The sequence below is a fragment of the Anolis carolinensis genome, chromosome 4, assembly GCF_035594765.1.
Source record: "Anolis carolinensis isolate JA03-04 chromosome 4, rAnoCar3.1.pri, whole genome shotgun sequence".
NCBI lineage: Eukaryota > Metazoa > Chordata > Lepidosauria > Squamata > Dactyloidae > Anolis > Anolis carolinensis.
In genome coordinates this window covers 185601208-185627229 of record NC_085844.1, presented here as the reverse complement: position 1 = coordinate 185627229, position 26022 = coordinate 185601208, and the positions used below count along the sequence as shown (strand labels likewise).

The 26022-nt window shown below is 40.6% G+C and overlaps 1 long non-coding RNA gene across 1 annotated transcript; it reads left to right on the top strand.

The window, feature by feature from the left end:
- The first annotated feature begins 4812 nt into the window (after nt 1–4812).
- LOC134298389 (uncharacterized) lies at nt 4813–21934 on the top strand. Its single transcript, XR_010005438.1, has 3 exons — nt 4813–5123; nt 5772–5919; nt 21497–21934. It is a non-coding gene; the product is annotated as an uncharacterized LOC134298389 (long non-coding RNA).
- The last annotated feature ends 4088 nt before the right edge of the window (nt 21935–26022 follow it).

Sequence of the window (26022 nt, the reverse complement as noted above, 5' to 3'; positions counted from 1 at the left end):
AACAATATTATTATTTATTATAATTATTACTATATTTATTTATACCCTGCTTTATCTCCCCGAAGGGGACTCAAAGCGGCTCAACATAAAAACATTAGCATAACTATTTAAAATATACAAATATATGAACATTTAAACAGAATGAAATATAGACAGTATTAAAAAAAATCCCAGTTAAAAACTATTACAAAGACAGCAACTATAATTTACAAGGAAACATTGATTCAGTTGCAATACATTTAAAATAAATGTTTAATTGAAGGTAAGATATACCCATAGGTCAGTAAACAATATTCAGTACCAATAACATTAACATTATGGCTGCATTAAGGGAATTCACTTAGCAGTTCATGTAGCAAGAAGACAAATTGCCTATATCAAAGTATCAGACTCATTTTCACAAAGCCTTATGAACTGTTTATGTCGACATGTAACTATGTTTCCCTGCATTAAAAGCCTCATGGGCCCATAAAATGATGTGGTGGGGGCAGATTCAGCCCATGGGCCTTGCATTTAACATGTGTGGCTCATATCAAATTCACGCGAGAAAAGGAAGAGGTAAAAGAAAGCAAACTCAAGTCTATTCAGATAGTTTTCCCCCAATAAACAGAAGAGACGTTTTCTTTAAAAGTCCAATTTCTGAAACAAGAAAGGACCCCCTCCCAGTATATTCTGGTACCAAAAGACCAGGAGAAGCATGATCCGGTGTGTTTGTGTGTGTGATATACATGCGTAGAGGAAGCACCCTATTAAAGGATATGGTGTGGAAAACAGCACAGAGAATTTGCAAAGCTTGGAAAAGTTGCCCTTTGGGGACCACAAAATGCAAACATCCCCAGAATTGCCCAGTTAGCATGATCAAAAATAACTTTTCCTAGTCTATCCAAATTAGCAAAACCTTCTGTGTTAAGACTTAGAGAGGAAAAGGGAAAGAGAGGTAGCGACAGGAACGGTTCATATCTGTGTGTAGATTCAAATACATTTATTTGTTTATTTGTTCAGTCGCTTCCGACTCTTTGTGACCTCATGGACCAGCCCATCACAGAGCTTCCTGTTGGCCACCCCCAGCTCCTTCAAGGTAGAGTCAGTCACTTCAAATATAACATTGATCCATCTTGCCCTTGGTCAGCCCCTCTTCCTTTTTCCTTCCATTTTCCCCAGCATCATGATCTTCTCCAAGGTGTCCCGTCTTTTCATTATGTGGCCAAAATACTTCATCTTTGCCTAGCCCCTCCAGTGAGCAGTCGGGTTTTATTTTCTGTGGTATGGACTGTTTTGATCTTCTTGTGATCCAAGACACTCTCAGAATTTTCCTCCAACACCACAGTTTAAAAGCGTCTATCCTCCTTCACTCAGCCTTCCTTATGGTCCAACTCTCACATGATATTTAATAATATCAAATATATTAATAACATATATTTCATGATAAATTCAGCCTACTGCTAGATTTTGCCATCTGGCCAGCCAAAGGGAAATAGTGGTCTTGATAAGGAACAACTTCTTGGACAAAACTCAGGGGAAATTGATCCAACAGGAAAAAACTGCTAAAAGAATTGAAGTGTTTTCTAACAATGAGGAAGTGCCCTGGAGGACAAAAACAGACCATACACAAGGGGTTCAGAACTGCTCCAGCGAAGAGACCATTGGCTACATTTTCCTAAGGATAAGGGTAGTAAAGATGTGAAAACAGGAGAACAGCAAAAAGAGACACTGCATGCCAAGGAATGATCCGATGTAACCATCAACCATAGCAAGAAGAAAAAGGGTGCTGATGGTAAGAGACACATTGGGGCAAAGAAGAATCTTGCCAGCCTGACAGGCAGTGTGCTATCTCCTTGGTGTACTTATTTGAGATGTGCTGCAGCTCATCAAAAACATAGATAAGTGCTCCTTTCTTCTTATTTAGGTGGGCAACAACTACAAAGAACATCTTTGAGTAGGTCACATTAAACCACATGTATCAAATCCAAGGCCCTTGGGCCAAATTTGGCCCACTATGTCATTTTATGTGTCCCTCCACATGCTGATTTACAAATGCTGTATTTCTTATTATTGGACATAATGACTAGAGCTGACAAGAGTTGTCATACAGTAACATCTAGAAGGCTGCAACTATTCTGTTTAGTCAAGATAGTGGGGTTTCAATTTAGATTAAAGGCTTGTGTGTAGGACGTCTAACTTTAAAATGTCCATTAACCTTTTTCCCATCCTCAAAGCCACAAGTGTTGTTGCAATTCCCATTATCTCTAGTCCTCCAGATGGGTGGGAAATGTCATTCAGTAACATCTGGGGGTACAAACTGGGTAAAAACTAAAAAGCACCAACCACTATGTAAAAATGAATTCAATGGCCCTTTGCAGGCAACCATAAAGATGATGTGGCCCTCAGTGAACGGAGCTCTAGGCAGGCACTGGTATCCCACCTGTAAAAGATACATCTATTTGCTGTATTTTCCTGACCCTGTGAGATCCTCTATCTGTTGGCAAGAGAGATTGGTTTCTGGGATCATGGTTTTTTGCTTCTTAAATGTAGGACTGTGTTATCGAAGGCTTTCATGGCTGGAACCACAAGGTTGTTGTATGTTTTCCGGGCTGTATGGCCATGTTCCAGAAGTATTCTCTCCTGACGTTTCACCCACATCTATGGCCTGCATTAATAGAACCATAGTTTTTAAGTCGAGAGAAGTAACATTCTCACTATAATCTGGTCATACATCACCAGGAGTATTGCATTCATTTCTAGGCATCACATTTTAAGAAAGATATCAGAAAATGGGGGGGGGGGGGGGAGAGTGTCAGAGAAGGGCAACAAATTCCTGTGTAATAGGAGGACTACTTTGCACAGATGTCATACGGGTTATTGTGACAATGTATGCAAAGCATGCTAAACATTCAGGAAAAGTTTTATGGAAATATTAGTTGTTGTCCTATGATTTGGACAGGGAAGTGTGGTTTGTTTTGAGCTGCTTTTGAATTTGTCTATAAGGATTTGATATGCTTTAGAGGACTAAAGTGTTCACTTTGCCAAAGGATTAGAGTTTTTGTTTTTACCTTCTGCTTAAAGAAGGGCACTAGAGAATATTTGAATGCTGTTATAATTCTTCCTGCCCCGCACAGAAGCTGATCCATTAAAAGTACTTGTCTTACCTCCTCTAATTATAGCCTCATCTGGACCCTGCCCCTTGTCCCCGTGCTCTCCTTCGCTGGCACCTTCCCATGCTAACAGGCCAGACCTGGAGAGCTTAAGGTTTCTCTCACACTAAATAGATTTTCAGAAGTGTCCATCGACCCTCCATCAGCAGGCAGGTTTACAACAGCAGTTCTCTCTAGGCCATCTCTCAATCTGCCCATTACTAAGGCTACATTGGGAGGGGGGGGGGGGGGGTGGAGGAGGGAGAGAGCTATGTGCTGCCCTCTGGGGATGACAGACGGTGCATAGAGAGCCATGGCACATTCTCTGCCTCAAGCGCAACGGTCCAGGAGCACTGCCATGTGTCTGCCTTCCAAGCGAAAGGATTGTGAGCCCTTTTTCCCCTGGGATTATCATCTCCTCTATATCTGAGCAGAGTCAGTATGCAGTGTGTTTGCTGCTCGGTGTGCATGTGACTGCCATACTGATGGGGGCCACAGAAAAGTGTGCCTGATCCTGATGCTGAATGAGTCAGGCACACTTTCTGCTTCAGGTTTAGTAACATGACACTAACAAATGGAAACCATTGGGATCTGGCTTGGAGAGGGGTCACATGCTCACGGATAACACAGTCCCAGGTAATGTTGGCATACTAAGTATGGAGGCATCCATCTATTTTTCTTCCTGATCAGAGTGTTCTCTTGCATATCTCTCCTCCCATTCTTCAGATTACAAAATCAAACTTTTTTGTGTGTGTCAGGAGCGACTTGAGAAACTGCAAGTCGCTTCTGGTGTGAGAGAATTGGCCGTCTGCAAGGACGTTGCCCAAGGGACGCACGGACATTTTGATGTTTTTACCATCCTTGTTTTTACCATGGAAGGCTTCTCTCATGTCCCCGCATGAAGGTGATAGAGGGAGCCCACCTGTGCTCTTTCCGGGTTGGATTCTAACCAGCAACCTTTAGGTCAGCAACCCAACCTTCAAGTCATCAGTCCTGTTGGCACAAGGATTTAACCCACTGTGCCACGGGGGCTCCATAAAATCAAACTAAACCAGCTCATTTACAATTAAATGCATGTATTAAAGAACTAAACTCACTTGCCTTTCAAAATTAAAAAAAACCCTATCCATACAACTTTGTCTGCCTTGACTGACATGTTCTGTGTTGAAATATACATTTAGATGTGACAGATATAATACCATAACCTACCAAAAGGAGCCCTCGGTGGTGCAAAGGGTTAAACCGCAGAGCTGCTGAACTTGCTAACCAAAAGGTTGGTGGTTCAAATCCGGGGAGTGGGGTGAGCTCCCGCTGTTAGCCCCAGTTTCTGCAAACCTAGCAGTTCGAAAACATGCAAATGTGAATAGGTCAATAGGTACCGCTCTGGCAGGAAGGTAACAGCACTCCATGCAGTCATGCTGGCTACATGACCTTGGATCTGTCTACGGACAACGTCAGCTCTTCAGCTTAGAAAAGGAAATGAGCACCAACCCCCAGAGTCAGACATGACTAGACTTAATGTCAGGGGAAAACCTTTACCTTTACCTACCAAAATCTGCAGCTTGTGGATTCAAAGTGCATGCAAGGTAGGACGTGTAATTCACCACTCTTGCTTATTTCTGCAGAAAGCAGAGTGTTGCAAGAGGAAGGCTTTGTCAGTCTGTCATTCTTGGCCAGCTCTGAACATGCTAGCTCAATTTTGTAAATGAGAATAGGAAGCAAGGAATGAAATGCTGCATTCTGACCCACTTGTAGCACCACATGGGCATGGCTTGGTCTTTGGGGTTTTGTATATTGCTTCGCTGCAAAGGTTATGACACTTGCCACTTGGGCACAAAACAATAAAAAGTGTTGCTGCTGCAGTGTTAACTGCGGTGTCTTCCATCACATTGGTGACTGCATCCTGTCGCCTAGCAACTACACGGCAGATTTTTTTCCTCGGGAAGGATTCCTTGGCATCACCTGAGCGGAGAGATTGCAGAAGGAAAGGAGGTGGGAAACTCTAATAGAATGGGAAAGATTTTTATTTTGTTCTGTTTTTGAAGAGCATGTTTAAAAATCTCCTGGTGTATCTGATGAAACTGAGGGTTCCCTGTTGATAATCAACAAGGCAGTCCTATTCATTTTGTACATAGCAACCACTGACCCACAGGGGCAAAACCAATGCCCGGACACAGGTTTAAAAAAGGGGCTATTTGGCACTGGAAACCTACACTAATGAACAACTGTTTTCTATTGGTTTTTAGTAACATTCATTTCTGTTTTTCTGTTTACTTCTAAACAAACAAATAAACAAAGAAAGAAAGAAAGGAGGAAAGAAAGAAAGAAAGCCACCTTATGCCAGAGTCCACCCCACTAGCTTAATATTGTCCATGCTGACGAATAGAAAAAACAAATCTCTCATCCAGCCCTACTTGCTTGGAGACTTCTGGAATTTCCTGTGGATTGCTTATCCAGTCAATTAACAGATCTAAAATTGTTTAGAATCCACAATCAAATGAAATCAGGATATAGAATATATTACAAGTATCACCATTCCTGCAGCAGAAAGACACGAAACCATACATTTCTTCAGGGAGTCTCAGGTTTTATTGACACACACTCTCTCTTTTTCCTCTCACTCTTTTTTTTACTTGCCAGGATGAGGTGGAAACCTATGGGTGAATATACAGGATGCTCTCATAATTACTACAATGTAGGTAAAACTGACAGTCCAGAGAAAATGTGGAAGACGCTGTGTGCCATGTCAATTCAGCTGTTCTCTGAGTCAGAACCCGGCATGCAAAAGGTGAGCATGTATCCAGCATTTTGTGTGGCCTCCCAGAGCTATGTAAGAATGGAAAAGGTATATGCATAGCACAGAGATAAAGATTCTTTATTTTCCCAGAGTGCAAAATCTCTGGGAATGTGAAGACCTGCTATGCAAACATTTAAATCAGTGATCAGTGCTACAATGCTGAAAAACCTGTATAGAAAATATGTACGTATGCATGGCAATCTTACAGCAGAATGAAGACACTAAAATGTATTGTGCAAAGGTTTTGATTCCTGCTTATATTTATGTTGATTGGGCATCTGAATAACTACATTAACTGAGTATTTTGAAGGCTTCCAAGGACATTGTAAGCAATAGAAGGATAGAAGTGTATTTTCACAAAACCTGTCTTTCAAATCCATGGGACTTCTTATTGCCAGTTTTCAGTTTTTTAATGTTATTATTCAACTACAACGTGGTGTAGAAGCATCTAACTAATTAGGATATTATCTGTTTTAAAGTCTACCGGATGTTATCAACTAGAATTGTGGCCCATCTGTCCAAGAATCTAAGAATCAGTGAGATGTCATCAAATAATGCAGCAAATTCCAAGCAGTGTCACTTTTTGTAGTTGTGCTATTGTGATCCTGTCTGTGACTATTTCATTCAGATGTTTTGTCAGTCCATTTTAAACACCTATCACTACTGGAACCATAGTTGCTTCTTTTGCCCAGAAGTAAGCCTTGATATCTCACAGTTCATCTCTTTTCTTTGTCTTTGATTCTGCTACATCTATAATCCAAGCTTTGTTTTCCTCAATCATTAAGTTATATCTGGTAGATTCTGTTTGCCAGTTTGAATCTTAAAGTCCTATAGAATCTAATGCCACAATTTTCTACAGCTTTTCATTTTATATTTCTAACAGTTCTTTGTGGATAAATTATATTCTTCGCATGTATTCTAATACATCATTGCGAGTACTGTATTATGACATTTCTTATATTCAACCTCCACTATTTTGTTGTACAGACTGATAAAAAAGTCAACACTGCACATAATGAAATTACCTAGAAAAGCATCTGTTTATTTAATCAGCAATTTATTTATTTATCATGTCAGAAGTGAATTGAGATTACAGTTATAATGTATAGAAAAACCACAAAGTTAAAAACTTGGCATTATACTAAATGTCCTTTGACCAGAAGATGGCCACTTGGAGTGCCTTTGGTGTCTCTGTAAGAAGGTCCTCCTTTGTACCTGTGGCAGGCCTCAGACTGCACTGTAGTAAGTGGTCTGTGGTTTGCGCTTCTCCACACTTGCATGCCGTGGACTCCACTTTGTAGCCTCATTTCTTAAGATTAGTTTTGTATCTTGTGGTATCAGAGCACAGTCTTTTCAGCACCATCCAAGTCTTCTAGTCTTCGGTATACCCAGGAGGGAGTCTCTCATCTAGTATCAGCCATGGATTGAGGTTCCAGGTTTTAGCCTGCCAGTTTTGGACTTTTGTTTGTTGAGGTGTTCCTGCGAGTGTCTCTGTGGATCTTGGGTAGTTGTTTCTTGATTTAAGGCGTCGACATGCTGGTTGATATCCAAGCAGAGTATGGGCCGGAGATGCCAATGCTTTGGCCCTTTCATTATTGGCTGCTACTTTTAGCACCCACTTTTTGCTTGATATTCAAACAGTGCTTCTTATAAGTCAGAGCACGGTCCAGAGTAACTCCCAGATATTTTTGGTGTGTTGCTCAAGGTAAATTCAGCAATATAAGTACTGTATTATCATACAGTATATAAAGAAAATAATTTTACCCTATATGACTAATATCGCTATATACTTCAATTTAAGCTAGGTTTCCCCATCCACCTTATTGAAAAAGAATCATCAATATAATAATAAAAAGATTTTAAAAACTTCCCACCTCAAAGACACACAGTGAAAATATTGTTATAATCCCGCCAATCTATCATTTTAAACAGTTTCTTCATTCTACCTTACTATCTTATTTTTATTCAGTCTTCAAAACCCACCAGTGTTTAGATGTTTCCTTTTATCTTTATATTGCTTAAAAAGATCAGCTGACTTCTCCTTAATCAAACAAGATAACATGTTCATTTCCTCCAATTCTAAAACTTTTGTAATCCAATTTTCTTTTAGTGGTAGTTCTTTGGTTTTCCAGTTTTGTGCATAGAGCTGTCTTGCTGCTATAATCATATAGGACTTCATCCCACAATAGAGAGAAAGTAAGAGGAATTGTCTTTTTACTGTGGCATTCTATGGCATTTTGTATTGAAAGAAGGCAGTAATTTACTCACCTCTTTCACACAGGATCATCTCCTCCCGTTTCTAGTTAAACCCTATGCTTCATTTCTCATCACAAGGGCAGGTGTTGTCTCCTTCCATTCTGTCCTCCATGGAGTGTCCACATCACAATTTATTATTATTTTAAAATGTTGTACAATTGTGAAATTTCAAAGGTTCCAAATTGCATTGCTACATCAACAATTTTTTTTAAGGAGAATAGAAGTCTGAAGACTAATGGCGACAGAAGGAGCATTGAAGGCATTAAAAGATTGCCCACATACATACCCACACTGAAATGTCAACCCTGAGGAAATAATACTTGTATTTTGATTGTAGAATATCAAAGATTGGATGTTACTCCCCCCTCTCTATTATCACAATAAAATGATTTAAAAAGATTTTTAAAAATATTATATCAATCTTGAATATTCTTTTGCTTTGTCACATGTCCAACAGCTGTGCAAACACTCACGGCTGAAACTTGGGCACCAAGGCTCAGTTCTGAGTCCAGGAATACATTCAAGCTGTGAATCTGAATCCCTGGTTCCCTAATCTGCTCCGAAACTTGTTTTTATTTTGTTTGGATTAAGTTCCACTTTGTTCACTTGCTTCAAACAGGCAGGGGTTCTTTTTCCCACCCCAGACATTCCACAGAAATATATACACTCCACTTGCCTCATTCCAAACAAATCTCTAAGGATTCTTGCCACAGATGCAGGTAAAACGTCAGGAGAGAATGCTACTGGAACATGGCCATACAGTCTGAAAAACTCACAGCAGCTCAGTGATTCCAGCCATGAAAGCCTTCGACAACACATTTTCACTTTGTTCAGTAATGTTCAGTCCATTGCTGATAGAATACGCTGGTTTAGTACAACAGCTTCCTTTGAATTAGGTGGGAAAGAGAGATGGAGTTGGGCATCATCTACATACTGGTGACACCAAACCCTAAAATTTCATGTAGATATTTTATAGCATGGAGGACAGCATTAAGTCAGCAGGTCAGCAGTCAGAGTTTGAATGTTCATCCCTCAGTGCCATCTTCTTAGCCTGACCCACAAAAAAAATCCAGTGCCATTATATAGCAATGACCCCAAGTCTCATGCTAGAGATGCAGCCCAGAGTAATACCATCAATAATACTGAAAGTCACTGAGAGGTCCAGCAGTACCCAGCAATTTTTTTTCCATGTCAGGAGCGACTTGAGAAATCCAGTAATGTCTCTGTTCAATTCCTTCCCCAATTCCCTCTCCAAGGATCTTGTTCATAACCTCAGGTTGTACAGATGGAAATCTAATAACATAGCCCAATCAGGAGCCAGATTTAAATTCATTGGACCTGTATCAACTGCAGCAACCAAATCAGAGAAAATGTGAATTATTTTAACTGGAAGGTATTGTAGAAATTCTTCATATTGGGCTGCAAGCTGATCTGCATGTTGCTTTTGTAGGATAAAGTGTAAAAGACCTCTGACTAGTCAAGAAATCTTGGCTGGAAAACACTGTGCAGACACAATGGTGGCCAAGAAAAAAAATATTCGGTGCTATCACCCCAGACCATAGGTTTTCCAATGAGCTCTAGACCATGTTTGGTCAACCTTGCTCTGAGTCTTCCACCACTATTGCTCTGGTTTCCATTTCACAAGTTTCCTTATTGCTACCTCCTTAGTAAACTAGGAAGTTTGGTTGGCTCCCCTCTGTGAGAGCAGATAATCAGGGCAATCATAGCCATTTCTTTTTTCAGTTTCAGAGTTCAGCCTTCAAAGAACTGCCTGTTCAGGCAATCAAAACTCCACAAGAGCCATCAGGCATCCTTCCAGATCCACAGACATCTTAAGAGATATCATCTTACTTGGTCCACCAGCCCTACAGAGACCTTTAGTGAATTTAAAAGCCACCAGGTGGAGATCTGTCCATGAGAATGGAACTGTGAAAAGTTCCTCCATATCCAGATCACTGTCATTTAACCCAGCACAGAAAAATAGGTCTAGAGTGGTCCCAGATATTACCTGGAACAGCACACTAGCAAGTCCTGACAGAAGGGTCTTTAGATGGATATTGAAGTTCTCTAGCACAACAAATGTACAGGAGATCCAAAACCATCATTGAAACTAATTTGGCCAGCTCAGGAAAGGCATGGGTGTAGGCAGCATTCTCAAAGAGGCCAAAACCTTCAAAAAAGCAGGTAGTGAGAGCAGCTACACACCTCTCTTTTCTGGGCTGGTGAAGATGGGAGTGATGTTTCTTCTCACCAGTTGACTGATTTCCAAGTTAAAATGGTATGAAAGTGTTCTTGCTGTACAATGAGAACATACCTTTTAATGTTACAACAGATGAAATCCAAAAGACATGCAGCCAAGCAACATCACAGTGTGATCAAGATACAAAACTTACAAATGAAGAGGAACACACAATTTAAGAGAGATTGCAGCAGTTTGCTTTTGCCTGAGCCTTATGTCCCCTTTTCTCTTTCCTCTCTCATGAGTTGGTTGCTTTCGTATTGTGAATGAACTTTGCAGCAACTGAAATAAGCTGGGAACAAAAGGTAGTAATGGAAGGAGGAATTTGAATATTTGAATAGCAACTGAAAGAGTGGGATGGCAATGGGTTAACTGGGACTACCGCTGCCAAATAAAGACAGTTTAAAGGTATGATGTGAAAGAGACCCTAATCTGGTTTTCCTTGGGGTAGTTGTCCACAAAGATGTGGTAGGATCAACATTTCCCGGCACAAAGCCTGTCAGTGAAAGAAGCCATAATACATACTACAGTTGGGTTCTGCGCATAGCAATGCAAAGCAATGTGAAGCTAACTCCATTCCAAGACACAGGCATGTACAAAGCTTGGCCTCAAACCTCCTGCTCCCCTGGGGCCCTAAACAGATGCATTTCCTTCCTCCTGTGTAAACCTTGTTTATTATTCCAACATCATACCCTGGAGCTTTGGCTCCTAAGGGAAAAATAAGAGCATCAGTTGGGAATAAATAGTCACAGCTGGAAATATGCCTGTTAGGATTGCTTAATGTATTCTATACTGCCCAGGAAAATGAACATAATTTGTACTGCTTAACGTGCTTCCTTTATTTCATGAAATGTCATAAACTAAGTTTAACTTGCATTTCCTTTATTTCATAAAATTGCTCTTTGGAATTACTACTGCAAGGCCAGTGTGGTGAGTGGTGTAAAAATAAGTTCCACAACCAAATGAAAAGTCATGGCCAATGGGCTATTTTTGTCATTCAGGTCTAGTTTATTCTCCAGGCTCTGCAGCTTTCTCTTGGTGTGGTCAGTTTGGTAAGTGACAAGAGTGATACAAATAGACAACTGCCACCCATCCGAACAACAGCATTATCCAGGATCTAGCTGGTTGGCATGGATGTGTATCCTTTATTCCAACACTAACACTGACACTCAGAGCTTGAATTTTTTTACTTTGTCCATGGAGGCTGAGTAAACTCTTGAATGTGCAATCCAAAATAGTAACTTTATGTTGTTTTCATGGGTTGGCTGGGTCCCCAGTTCAGAATGCCCAGACCTGCTACAACTAGATCTATGTGTAACTTGCGGATACATACTGAAATGCCCCACCTGCAATATTAGCTTCCTCCCCTGAAGGTAATATTTTCCATTTGGGCCTGTATCATACCATCTCATTCTGTGATGTGGTGGGTTGGCTGCCAACTCCCAAGGAGCAAACTGGCCCTGGAAGAGGGTCCACACCCAACTCCACAGCAAACTGGTCGACACGTCAAGCATGTGAGCAGTTTTCCCAGCTGAAGGCAATTCAGTCCTCATATACGAGCTGCCAGGAGGCCAGGTTTGAATGCAGAAGAACCAGCTTGCACTCTGCTCCAAGGCTGAATGACTGCAAGGTTTTGATTAATTTAGTGGAACCTTGGCACATACTCTTTTTTTCATGCTTAACAAGGAGGGTAATCCATTCCAAGCCTCTTCGTTCCGATTATTTATTTATTTTTATTTTGCTTGCGTTATAATTTCCAGAATCATCTTACAGCCAGCATGGATGCATCTCTTATTCCATCAGAAACAGAGAAGAACTTGGAGAGCAGTTACATCCAGCCACTCAAGCATCCCTTGGCAACACTGGTCTGCTCAGAGAAATAGGGCAAAGAATCTGAACTGGAGAGGAGAGGGGAAGGGAGTGACATGCTACAACAACAGATGTATAATTGGAATACTACAGCAGACTGGTTTGCTACAGATCAGAACTTGCTGTCATTGAGCTAAGGTATAAAAGTAATTTTCCATTGTACTATACATGGCTCAATGGGATTGCAACATGCTGCTAAGCTTTTGTTCTAAATAGCATAGGCCATGACATTAAGATCTATCACTTCCATGAGCTTCTTTTCTTGTACTCAGTAGAATGAAGGTGAGACAGTGCTTTGCTAGAACCTGTCACAGAATAGCACCTTCCATGCTAGCAAGGCAATAATTCCACTCCAGGTATTTCTCTGAAGTTTGAATAATCCATCCAAGGTCCTGAACCTTGGGTATTTCCTTTAAATTCAGACTGAAGCCATAAGGCAGATTCACCACCCCATTGACACCACATCTCTCTGCCATCAATTTAGCTAAAGCAATTGAAAGGCAGGACAAGGAACTCTTGCAAGAAACAGTCTGGATTTGACAGTAAAGCAGCAATGATAGGCAGGTCAAGAGGGTGCAAATCCAACAAGTAGTCTGAGACCAAAGGAGAGGAGTCCAGCAGAATCCAGTACAATTAGGACATCATAGGTGAGAGGGGGTGACACCAAAATGACTGTCTATTAAATTTTAGTGTTGTGTTTCAGCAGAAACATATTCTTTTTAATTAAAAATATCCCTGCAGTTGGATATAAACACAAAAATATGTCCTATGTCATATACCTACAAGGCTAAAATTCTGTCATAATTTACTTTTTGAACTTTCTAATGTGTATATGCTCCAGTAAGAGCTGCCATTATTACTCAATTTCAGTGATGCTTAGAATGATATTCTTTTGTCTGCACATGCTACAAGCACATGTTGTTGTTCTGCTGAGTTTTTTTTTTTTTACAATCATGGATTTTATAAAATTTTCTGGTTTCATAATAATGTAGTATAGGAGGAGGTTCATGGAGGTGACACCATTAATTATCACAATAGTGCCATCAACCTAGTAACACACTGAAGCACCTGCAATACTCCTTTAAAGTTCAACCAAATTCCAGAGTGGATTAATTGCTTCATTCACATGGAAGGAACCAGCTGCCATGGAAAACTACTACTACGTAGGGTATGCAGAATGGACTAGTACAAAAGCCAGAAGCCCTTTCACACTATACATTTATGGTGCTATTATTATTCCACTTTAACTGCAATGGCAACATCCTGAAGAATATTTGTACTTGCAATTTATGGAAAGATATATTGAATATTGAGAGACAGCATGATGCAGTGTGGAATTAGGGAGATTAGGATTTAAATCCCAGATCAGACACAGAAACCCACTGGGTGACCTTGGGCAAGTAACATTCTCTTCGACTCAGAGGACAGTAATGAAAAATTATTTGAAAATTTATGATAAGGTCACCAAGAGCTAGAGGTGATTCTAAGTCAAATAACAACAATTTAGAATTCTTAGCCAGACAGGTCTAGTGCCTTACCAAACTACAACCTTCAAGATTCTATAAGATATAGTTATGGAAGTTGAAGTGGAATCATAATGCTTGAGTTCTATATCCACAGATTCTGCATCTCCTGATTCAATTAACCACAGCTAGAAAATATTTTTGAAATTTCCAAAAGACAAACCTTGATATTGCCATGTTTGGAAAGGGACGCAATTTTACCATGACATTATCTATATATATAAAAGGGTAATGAAATTTCGGCCTAGGACAAAACAACAAAACTACACATCCCAGAAACACTAAACTTGGCAGCACAACCCCTCATCCATACCTCTACGTTCATACAACAAAAAGCTCCAGCTACTCCAGAAAACGGCCAGGAGTTGAGAATGCAAGTCTATTCACTGCTATTCCACCTGGCCAACAAAGGATTCCCATATGCCACAACAACACGTGGCCGGGCACAGCTAGTCTCTATATATAAAAATGTAATGTGCATAATTCACATGGAGTAAACAACAAAACTACTGGACCAAATCACACCAAATCTGGCCACAAAAGACATAATCATCCAATCTATGTCTTTCCATTAAAAACCCTATAAAATTAGGTCCAAATTACAGAAACCCCCATAAAACCAAAAACCAAAAATTACTAACCATGCATGCGCAGAGGCCCCCCAGGAAACTTGGCGATGTTTACCAGGTGGGTGGGGCTTCAACAGCCACCACACGCCAATGGTGAGGCTTCTTTCCTTTTCCTCGCCTTCTTTCCCCCTCAGGAGAGAGCGCCCACTGACTGTCAAACGGAACCGACTGCTCTTTTCAAGCCAGACTGCTCTCTTCCAGCCTTATCCCGGACTTTCCTCTCCCCGCGACCCGCGGGATGGTTTTAAGAGATCACTGGTCCCTTTCTGTGAACTGTGGATGGGGGATCGCTCTCCCGCTGGGGAGACATAGTTCTCCAAGGACCTTCACCCTCTCTACAGCTGCCAGGAAGGTGCCTGGACGGGCGCCCTCCACGTTTCATTCACATCTTCATAATTTTATGAATGAGAAGAACACTCTTCCCCAGACCAACCCCTGAACTTATGAAATCCTATACTTCCAAAGACTGCAACTCACATGTACCTCTTCCCCATGCTATTTCTATGAATTCCTTCCACCACAGATGAACTCTTTTCCCAATGTATCCGTGAATTTTCATATTCTATGTACCTGGGCACCCTCATGAATCACTGTTATATGAATTTCTAATCGTTGGGCTAACCTCATGAATTGTAAAATCATGCTGCTAAAACTCCACTTTTATGAATTTCCATGCTGGGTTCTCCAAATGTTATGAACTTCGTTCTTATCAAATATTTTCAATTGTTTATATCATTCATGATTCCCCTTTAGGCAATGTAACTCACTTTTATGGATTCTCCCTTATTTCCATGAAATCTATCTGTCTGCCTATATGTATTTGTACTCTTTGGGATCCCCGGAAAATATGTATTTTTCCCAGCATGGTTTATATTCCAACTTTATTTTATTTTTCATTTTATTTCATATAATTGCCAAGTCATGAAATCAAATAGGAAATATTTTGAACTCAACCTGAACCCCAGAACCTATCCCATTTCCTATGACCCAGGCTTCCCTTCCCAAAAACAAAAGGATAATCTGCCACCGCTTAACCCAATCAAATTCAGATTGCATGGACAATATAGGGCTTGAGTCGCCGAATTCGGAGTGTTGACCTAAAGGTGATTCGCCCCAAGGCAAACATTGTCATATCTCACCCAAAGGAAAAACCAGGACACCTCAGGAAGGCGCCCTGCAGAGCCTGTCAATATGGCTCATCACCACCCATCTTTACTTCCACCTCTGACACCCCAAGGCATATCTAAAATCTGTATACGTGACAGAAACCCGGACATCCTTGATTGCTGCCATTAATCCCTTTAGAAATCGGTCTAGCAGGAATTAATCCGATATTTCCTGCCCTGTCACTTCATTGTTTCAATAACTCCCGCCTTCTCCTTCCTGATTGGCTCGAGTAGAGACAAAAGGCAGCTTCCTATTGGGCCAACAGAGCAAGGCGGGAAACGAAAGCCCGCCTCGTTCAACCTTCTAGCCTATCAACGATCAGATGGGCGGGGGAGCGGGGCGGGAAATTCAAAGGGCTGTCAGACTGAAATTTTGTATAAATATGGCTTTATTTTGATTATGTGGTACCCTAGTAGACTGAATGATCGCTACTAGAGTCCTCTTCAGCTGAATTGCTCAATAAAGACTCCTTGGCGGATTTTCCTTCAACTTTGGCGGACCTTCTTCATTTCGGCTTCAGGTTGTATTGCGGCTCATATTTTCCTATTGGCTCCGCCAAGGTCCGTTCTCTCAGGACCGGATCGGGTCTCTCCTTAAGGGCCCGATCCCCTAAAACGCGGTCGACAACACTACTACTACTACTACTACTACTACTACTACTATTAATATTAATATTAATATTATTGTTGGGTTGCTGTGAACCAAGAAAATGAACAAAACCAGGCTCCCAGCATTACAAAACTCTACAACAAGAACAGTAAATAATAGACAACACTCTGAAAACAGTGGAATACCAGACATGAAACAACCAGAGCCAGCTAACACCTCCCAACAAAGGATTCCCCCTTAGAGTCATTATTATTATTATTATTATTATTATTATTATTATTATTATCATCATCATCATCATCATCATCATCATCATCAAAATGACCAAAACCTAGCAGCCAGCATTAAAAAAACTTTACATTCTGGATAGTAAATAAAGAACAACACTTTGAAAATAAGGGTATTCCAGACAGGAAATAACCAGACTCAGTGAACACCTCCTAACAAAGGATTCCCCCAAGGAGGAAACAACTACACTTTGAAGCTGCAAGCCCATTTAATACTAATCAAGGTGATTAATTACAACATTCATACTTGCCTCCACAAACAAAAACCCAGTTAGGACGACGCCACAGCAATGCATGACTGGGCACTGCTAGTATTTAATAAGTCTTGAACATCTATGGATGTTGGTATCCGCCGGAGGGTCTATGTGTCCTGGAACCAAACTGCAGCAGACAAAAAGGGTCCACTATAGTGCAAAGGGGCCCTGAATGCAGTTCTAGCCAACACTTGACACACAGGCTACAAATATAGCATATTGTAACAGCTCTATGTGTGCAGCATGTGTGTATGCACAGGATGTTCCCTTCTGTAATAATGGTGACCACTTTGCACCTAGATGAAGACATGATTATTTTCTCAAATTTCACAACCTTTCTTCTCAGGATTAGACAAAATTCCTCTCTTTGGGGGAAAAAGCAGAGTCTGATACCATCGTGTCTCCTACACACACCTGGGCACAACTAAATGGATGCTTCAGACTTCTGACAAATGCACCTGTCACCTTGGGCTTCTGCAGTGGTTACTCAATTGTTTGGATGATAAGAATGAAAGATTAGGTTGTTCTGTTACTGGAATGACACCTGGGCTATGAATGCTTACAGTTATAAAACATGTAGTGAGTAGCTGAAAAGGATTGCAGACTATCACAATCTAGTCACATGGCAAAGATTGGCCATTTATCTTCTGCCTTCATTGGCAGGTGCTGGGTTTCATTGTACAAAATCTGAACATCAGATATTAAAATCTGTGCATTGCCAATTGAGGTTGCATCCGTCAACCAACCTAGAAGTAAACAACTGGGATGGGACCAAAGGCCAATTTTCTGCACTTGAAAACTTCTGTGGGCTGGTTTACACAAACTCATGAAAATGCCAAAAATCTGAAATGGCTGGAAATCCTTTTCTAGCTTTGACAAATAAGATAAATATGTTAAATAGTGCAGCCTTCCCGTAAAACCTACTTATCAGAGAGGAAAAAAGATCACCCGAGGAATGAAGGGGATCAGTCTGCAAAAGCAATATTTACCAATACCAATAGTATTTACCAATATCTTTACCAATACCTATAGTGGCCCCTTAAATACACTTTGCCCATCCTGTTTTAACCTGAAACTTCACATCATAAATGCTTTCCCTTGTTTATGTGCAAAATATAGACTTGGAGACATTATGGATCAAAGCTACTTTATTTAGTGAAAGTATATCTCATTGTATACATTTATTTTGAGTCTACAAGTACCATCAGTATTAGTAAATGTTACTTTTTCTCACACCAATTCCTAAAATCCCCTGCCAGATTATGGAGAAGATCTATGCCTTTCTTGCACTAAGTCAATTATATTGGTGAAGCCAGTAGACTCTCATCATTCCTATTAAACAGACCTGGACCCCATTCATCCTATGCAGTTATATTATTCTATTTTAATTGTCATTTTCCTGCTCTATGGAATCCTGGGATTGGCACTTTAGGGAAGGGGTCTTTAAAATTCACAGTCACATAGTTCTAGTACCCCACCAGATCATAAACCATGGGACTCTATAACAGTGGTCCTCAATCTTCGGTCCTCCAGTTGTTTTGGACTTCAACTCCCAGAAATTCCAACCAGTTTAACAACTGTTAGAAATTATGGGAGCTGAAGTCCAAAACACTTGGAGGACCAAAGGTTGGGAACCACTGCTCTATAGGATAGAAACATAGCAGTTAAAGAGCGCCTCTACACTGTAGAATTAAAGTAGTTTGACACCATTTTGCCATGTCTCAATGCTGTAGAAGCATAGGAGTTGTAGTTTGGTGAGGTACTAACACTTTTTGGTAGAGGAAGCTAAAGACCTCAAGGAACTACAACTATTATGATTCTATAGCATTGGGCCATAGCAGTTTTACTGGCATGAAACTGCATTAATTCTACAGTGTAGATAAACGTAAAATGGGATCACGGTGTGATAATGGTGTAGTGTGAATGGGCCCCAGGATTCCATCTAAAATGTCATAAAGTTAAAATATCTAGTTTATTCTGTTGGAATAAATTTTCAGGTATACTAACCTCCATAATGGAGATTTCATCATAAACTCAACATGAGTTTATACTTTGTACTTTTCCACTTTATTTTTCTTCTTTCTTCATTTATTTTTTAAAATATTTCCATACTATCTTGTATCTGGAGATCTCAGGGCAGGGCACAGCTAATAAAAGCAACAGTAAAATAATTTGAATCAACTGAAACAATTCAATATTATAGAAGCAATAAAGCAAAATAGAAGACTACATGATCCGGTAACAAAGGAACACTGTCAGAATATTTGTCCATCCAACTCAGCATTGTCAACTCCATGTGGTATCAGTTTTTACAGGGTTCCGAGTGGAATTCTTTCATAGATCTACGTGGAGGTTGTTGGCTTTACCTAGCCCTCCCCATCCAAGTAATAGCCAGGCCCATTGCTGTTTAGCTTCCAAAATCCAACAAGCTGCGTTCAGGTTGATAGGGTGACTCATACTTTATTTCTTCTTTCCATTTGTTTATATTTATACTTCCAAATCTATTGCTATACTACTGAATCGCCTACAAACAAGCTCAGGTCTTTCCTCCTGATTGGATCTGATTCACTTAGAATGCAGTGATGCGCACGAGTAGTTCTTATTATGCTCCCCAATGTGCATTACTCTGTGTTCGTGAACACTGAGTTGCATTTGTCAGCACGCAGTTCATTCCCCGAGCTTAGTTAGGTCCCTCAGTGAAATTTCTTCACAGAAGTTCCATTCCTGTTCCATTCCTCTCAGTTCATTTTGAACCTCTACACCAGTGGTTCTCAACCTGGGGTCCCCAGATATTTTTGGCCTACAACTCCTAGAAATCCCAGCCAGTTTAGCAGCTGTTAGGATTTCTGGGAGTTGAAGGCCAAAAACATCTGGGGACTCCAGGTTGAGTACCATTGCTCTACACAGTCATGTCACACTAATTTCCGATCCCTGTCGCTGTCTCAAATTCTGAACCTTCCCTATTTTACCATCATTCAAGAAGATGGTTGTGTTCTCTTGCAGCTGAATGGGACCTCCAGTGGCAGCTGATGCCCACAGGGTCACCAAAGAGAGAAACATGTAGTCATTAGAGGTGGAGTCAACTGCACCTAATTTGCACCCAACCTTCTCAATGGGAAGGTACAAATGTGTCTTGTATTTCTCTGTAGATTGGAAGAGTTGTGCTATAGCAAAAGATGTTAGCATCTTCCCTGGCTTCCTGGGAAGGATTCTAGGAATAAATAATTTGGCTTAGATCTATCTACTAACAGCTTAGGCTGTGTCCACACTGCAGTTTGAGACCACATTAACTACTATGGCTCAATATTATGTCATTCTGGAATTTGTAGTTTTGTGAGATAGTTGTCCTTCTCTGTCAGAGAGCTCTGGTGTCACAGCAAACTACAATCCCAGGATTCCATGAGATGGAGTCACGTTAGTTTAAGTGGTGTCAAACTGCTATAACTCTGTAGCATGGAGGTTTTTAAAAAAATGTTGTAGCCACTAAGCCAGATAGTCTGAGATTCCATCTATCTATCAGAACTCTGTTTGTACTTTTGTTTTTGCCACTTGACTTCAGATCTACTCGAGTTTACAAGAACTCCTTCGGTCTTCCTGGCAATAGTTAATCAGATGAGGCTTTCCATTGCCTTTCTTTGATGCTGAGACAGATGACTTCCCCAAGGTCACCCAGTGAGTTTCCATGATTGAATGGGAATGAAGGTCCTGTTCTCCCAGAATCCAGCACTTAAACCATGATACCATACTGACTCTCAGTTGGTGGCTTACACCTTTGTAAGATTCCCTACAGAAGTGATAGAATGCTTTTGCCTGATTCAGAGCATCTGAATTCAGAACAAGTTTTCAGAAGCAGAGCTGTGCACATCAATTGACACTGTTTGTGCATGTGCATGAACATTTGCTGTCTTGGTTCAAATGATATTCAACATTGCCATTCTACATAAAGATTACACGGCATAATTAAGGTATAATGTATATGTGTACAACAAAACCCAGTGTAGGATCGTGGCCCATGTTTTGTGTGCAGTCCTCCTTCTTGTCAAAGTATAAGGCCTAGGTTTTGCTCTGGCTTTTCAACTGAAACTATACGTTGTTGTTATTAAGGGTGCATTTATACTGTAGAATTATTGTAGTCTGACATCACTTTAACTGCCATGGCTCAGTGCCATGAAATCATGGGCATTGTAGTTTGGTGAGGAACCAGAACCCTTTGTCAGAGAGGGCTAAATACTTTTTAAAACCACAACTGCCATGATTCCATAGCATTGAGCCATGGAAGTTAAAGTGGTCTCAAACTACATTAATTATTCAGTGTAAATGCTACCTTAGGCATGTGCCTCAACAAAATAGGTTACAAGAGCAAAAAAATCAAAGAACAAACTGCTCAGCCTATTGGCATATAGACCACAAAGTTGGAGAAGGAGGATGAAGAAGAAATAGAACAAGAAATAAACTGTTATCTCTCAGTACAGTAGTTTATTGCAATGAAATTACATTACTTCAGTTCTTTTAATACCTTATACCACACATTCATTTTTGGAGCACTGGGGGAGATTCTTATTCATTACTAGGGTATGCAGAACAAGACCAGTGTGTCCCTAATTGGTGAGATAAGACGATGGATCGTAACCATGGAACAGAATGTCCAGCTTCCATTCCACAGCAGCTCTACCTCATTGTGGATTGTTAAACTACTGTTTTTAATGGGAAATTCACTACCTTTTATCTGTTGCAGATCTTTACGTGCTTCTTCTCCCTCTGTGTGCTGGCAACCATCACTTTTTAACAGCCCAGAGAAATATGGAATGCAGATTGAAAAAGAGCTCTGATTGTTTCATTCTGCCAGGAGCTCAGAGACAATCATTACTCTTCTGGAAACAAAAGCTGGAGGTATGTGATATCAAGGACTTACAGAAAACCAAAACTGATTAAAAACACAGATGAAACTATTAAAGAATGCAATAACAAAAATGATATTTGTAATCTATAAGAATGACAAATAAATAGGAATATATGTTGAACTTAACAAAATGAGACACCACAGCTTACACCCAGTGAGGCAACATGCATGAAATGTAGGGTACAGCTACATTATAGAATTAATGCAGTTTGACACCACTTTAACTGCCATATATTCTCCATCTCAAATCCTTATCTATCCTTGCTGCAGCCTCCATTCAACCACCTACAACAACTTAAAGGTCTCCCACTCCCTTAAAAAGGCATTTGAGTTTCAATGTCCTTATGCTAGGAAATCTTTCTAAGGCCCCTTCCACACAGCTGTATAAAGTCCACATTGAACTGGATTATGTAGCAGTATGGACTCAGAAAATCCAGTTCAAAGCAGATATTGTGGATTATCTGCCTTGAATATGGCCATGTGGAAGGGTCCTAAGTATGACAACTTCTTACTCTTCCTTCAATTGTGGCCTTGAAACCTTCTAACCATTAGACACAGCCTGTGAATACTAACTCCACACCAAAACTGTACATGTAAACAAACAGAATACATCTTCTTTTCTTCTTATCTCACCTTCACTTTCATACCATCTCCATCTATTGCCTCATCTGTGCTGAATTTTCAGCTGTAAATTCCCCAGAGCAGATGTTTTCCTTTTTGCTGTTACTCAGTGAAGTACAACTGGTGATAGCACATACATTGATCTCTCCCTCAAGTTACTTGGGGTAGCATATGTAGTCCTCTCTCCCCTTACTACTTTGACCCAACCCCAATTAAGATAATGGTTGAGTAGTGATTTGGGTCTGATCCCCCCCCCCATTTTAATGTAAGAGTTACACCAATGGAAGTAGAGGCAGAAAACCTGACTGATAAATAGAGAGGACTCTGATACACCATTCACTTAAGCAAGTGTCTGAATTATGAAATTTGCAAACACAGAAACATACATCAACAAAGTCCTAAGGATAGAGCAGAGTATGCAGTGCAGAGCTGGACACACTGAGACATACCATGTCAACATCATAGCTATATTTTCTTCAAGTGGTGCAAGCAAGAGGCCATGGCATTTGGAGACAATCCAGCTGCCAGCTCAAATTACCTCCTCCCTATTTACAGTATGCTGCTCTCTTGTTTGTAAGCAGCAACTAAAGGACTATAATTTCCATCCCATACATCCCAGGTAAATAGTCACTCTGGCTTGGTGTTCTCTGGTGCCCTCCACTGGTAATGAGAAGGGATGCAGCTGGCTTTGAAGGCAGAAGACTGTAGTCAGAATGTATCTTCTCTAACCTAGGGCAATCAAAGAACCATCATGGTTAAGCAAGGCAGCCATGTACTAAGAGTGGCATGAACTGAGTCAATTCCTTTTTTTCACCCAGTTTCTAGTATGAATCCATGGCAATAATTACAAGTTAGTACTGGAGAGATTGCGAAATAAGAACTATTCTGGCGATAGTGTTATGCGATTTCAGCTCCTGCAAGAACTGTGGGTTCGGGACTCTGGCGTGCCAAGTTCCAAAGATCAAACAAAACATTGATGGGTTGAAGGTAAAAGGAACAGAGTCCTTTGTTCACCTTGGCCAAAGTGGATACCAGAGAGTCTGTACCTTAAAGACTGACATACCTCAATGCAAACATACAGAAGTCCTTATAGGATATTGACAGCAGTTTGAAACTGAGGACTTTTGCACACTATATGTTGACTGGCATAGCCTGGGGCTGGCTAGAATGCGCACATTGATTGGCTGAGACATGCTGGCTGCTGCAGTCACTGATTGGTTTCTTGGTCTGGCGGGAATTTTAATAAACAGTCACTGCTCAATTTGTGGTCTTGTGGCTGTTTCCTTGGTCTGCCCATGGTGGCTGCAGGAGGAAAGGAATGCGGGTAGGATCTGAGTTAATAGGGGCTAATAGCTTCATTCCTGTTTGCTAGGAGTGAGACAGTGGGTTTTGGCTGGCTAAACAATGAGTGGCAAGTGGTTGGCATTGCCTGAATGGACGCCCAGGGGTCTCCAGACATAAGGTCCCGTTATTACTGTATATGCATGTATGTGACTAAGTTTCTGTGGGATCACTACTTGTGTAAGTGTGTGTTAAGAGAAAAACACCTGGTTAATTACAACTCATGGTTGAGTAATTTGGAACAATCAGGGCTAACAGGCTTGAGCCACTCCCTGAATGGGGTATATCTGGGAATGTTTGTAATGTCTTTTGGGGACTTACTGGGGGACTTACTGAATGCTTGCTGAGAGCCTACTATGAAGATGCATGAATTTAATGCAAGAGACTTTATGTGAGTTTTTGTTGCTGGAAGTTTTATTATGATTTTTGACTCTGCTACTTAAGAGTAAATTTTTGATTTTCTCTTCCATTTTCGTGGCTTGTTTTTCTTTTGCTCATTGTGGATACAACAACAGACTGGATAAGTCTGGACAGGACTGCACGCAGTTTGTTTTTCAACAAACCCGTAACACCCGTGGTGTTTTGGGAAACCCCTGTGGGCTCTTCCCTGGGTTTACTGTGAACCCCCTGGGATTACTATGAAGGGATTATGTTCCTTACTGGTTGAGACAATGAGATTTTCCCTGATTCAAAGTCCAAAAATCTAAGAATCTTGGATGTTCAGTCAGAAAATGCGGGAAATTCCAGATAGTGCAGCCTTTTATGTTTGTATTGTGATCCTATCCAGGACCGTAGCCAGAAAAAAAATTCGGGGGGGGGGGGGAGGGTTGAAACTATTTTTAGCAAATCATGAATAGTAGTTCCATAATACAAAATAATGTAGAAATCAGGTTCCATCGATAAACTTCAGTGGACATTCATGGGGATTTGGTTAATCAGTTAAAATTCATAAGTAAACCAGGTTTTAAAAAACTGAAAAATTTCGGGGGTGAGGGTTGAACCCCTAACCCCCCCCCCCCCCCCCCCAGCTACAGCCCTGATTCTATCTATACGCATTTCATTCAGATATGTTGCCAGTCCATTTGACTTTGCTCCCAGAGCACCTTTCATTTCTGGAACCTCAGATCGTTTTCTTTTCTGATAGGTTCTGCATTTCAATTTTTAGGGCAGTTATTTCATCATCTTTTCCCTCTCTTTGAAATTAGTTCTGATGTCCCATGAGATTGAGCTACAGCATTCTTTCCATTCAGATCATATTAATTAACTTTTCAGATCTAAATATGGTTAAATTCCAATACATGTAATCCAATCTATCATCAATCAATCAACCAATCAACATGTTTATTGTACTAACCCAAGGCCATGACAAAAATGTTATAGAATGTACAGAGCAGTACATTCAGAGTAAACAAAGAACAGAAAACAAAGGTTACTAATAAAATCCAAATAATAATCTATTCACTTCTATAATCAAAACTTTTTTATCTCAGCAAAAGTTGTTGTTTTGGACTATAACTGCTGTACCATTTGGACTGCAACTCCTCATGGACAGTGGATTCATGGTTTGCAGTCCAAAAACAACAACTTTTACCTGCTCTATGATTAGTATGCCATTTTCAAGAAGCTTCTGAATGCAGGCACAAAACCTAGCTTTCTATTCCTTGAACATGCATCCTTTGCCATTGTCTCATTTTGATGAGCACAAAGAAGAGCTCCTAAATGAGGAAAATCTGTATCCTTGCTCTGGGCCTGCTGTTGTGGGAAGCACAACAGCTGAGTGGTCTGCTATTGCCCCAAAATAGCTTCCAACCAGTGTGCTGCCCGATCTTGTGACAGGGTCTCCAAGGAGGCACAGCAGCTGGGGCACGGCGTTTGAGCTGCCCTGGCAGCTGGGGCTCATTACCAGGGGGGATTTATGGCTCTGAAGTCCATGGAGCCCAAAGGGGTCCCCCTCATTTATGCAACAAGTCCTTGGCCTGTGGGAAGCCCTTTAAATGCCAGGTCTCTCTCATAGCTTATCTGCCTTCATTTATTTCAAGGTGAATAATAACCCCAAAAAAATTCATTCTTTGGTTCTGTACTTTTCTGATGACTTGGATCAGAATAATCTCAGCCTTTAAGGGATCATTCTCAAAATCCTGTATAATTCTAAATTATATTGAAACTATTAAAAATATAAATGAATCATACAACAAGTACTGAATTATAGAATAGATGGAGCGTGATAACCGATTTGCCTTTTGTTGCCTTCAAATAATTTCTGACATATGGCAACCCTAAGATGACCTTATCACAGAGTTGTCTTGACAGAATTTGTTCAGAGTTTCTTTTTGCCTTCATCTGAGGCTGAGAGAGGGTGACCTGCCTAAGGTCTCTCACTGGGTTTCCATGGCTGAGTA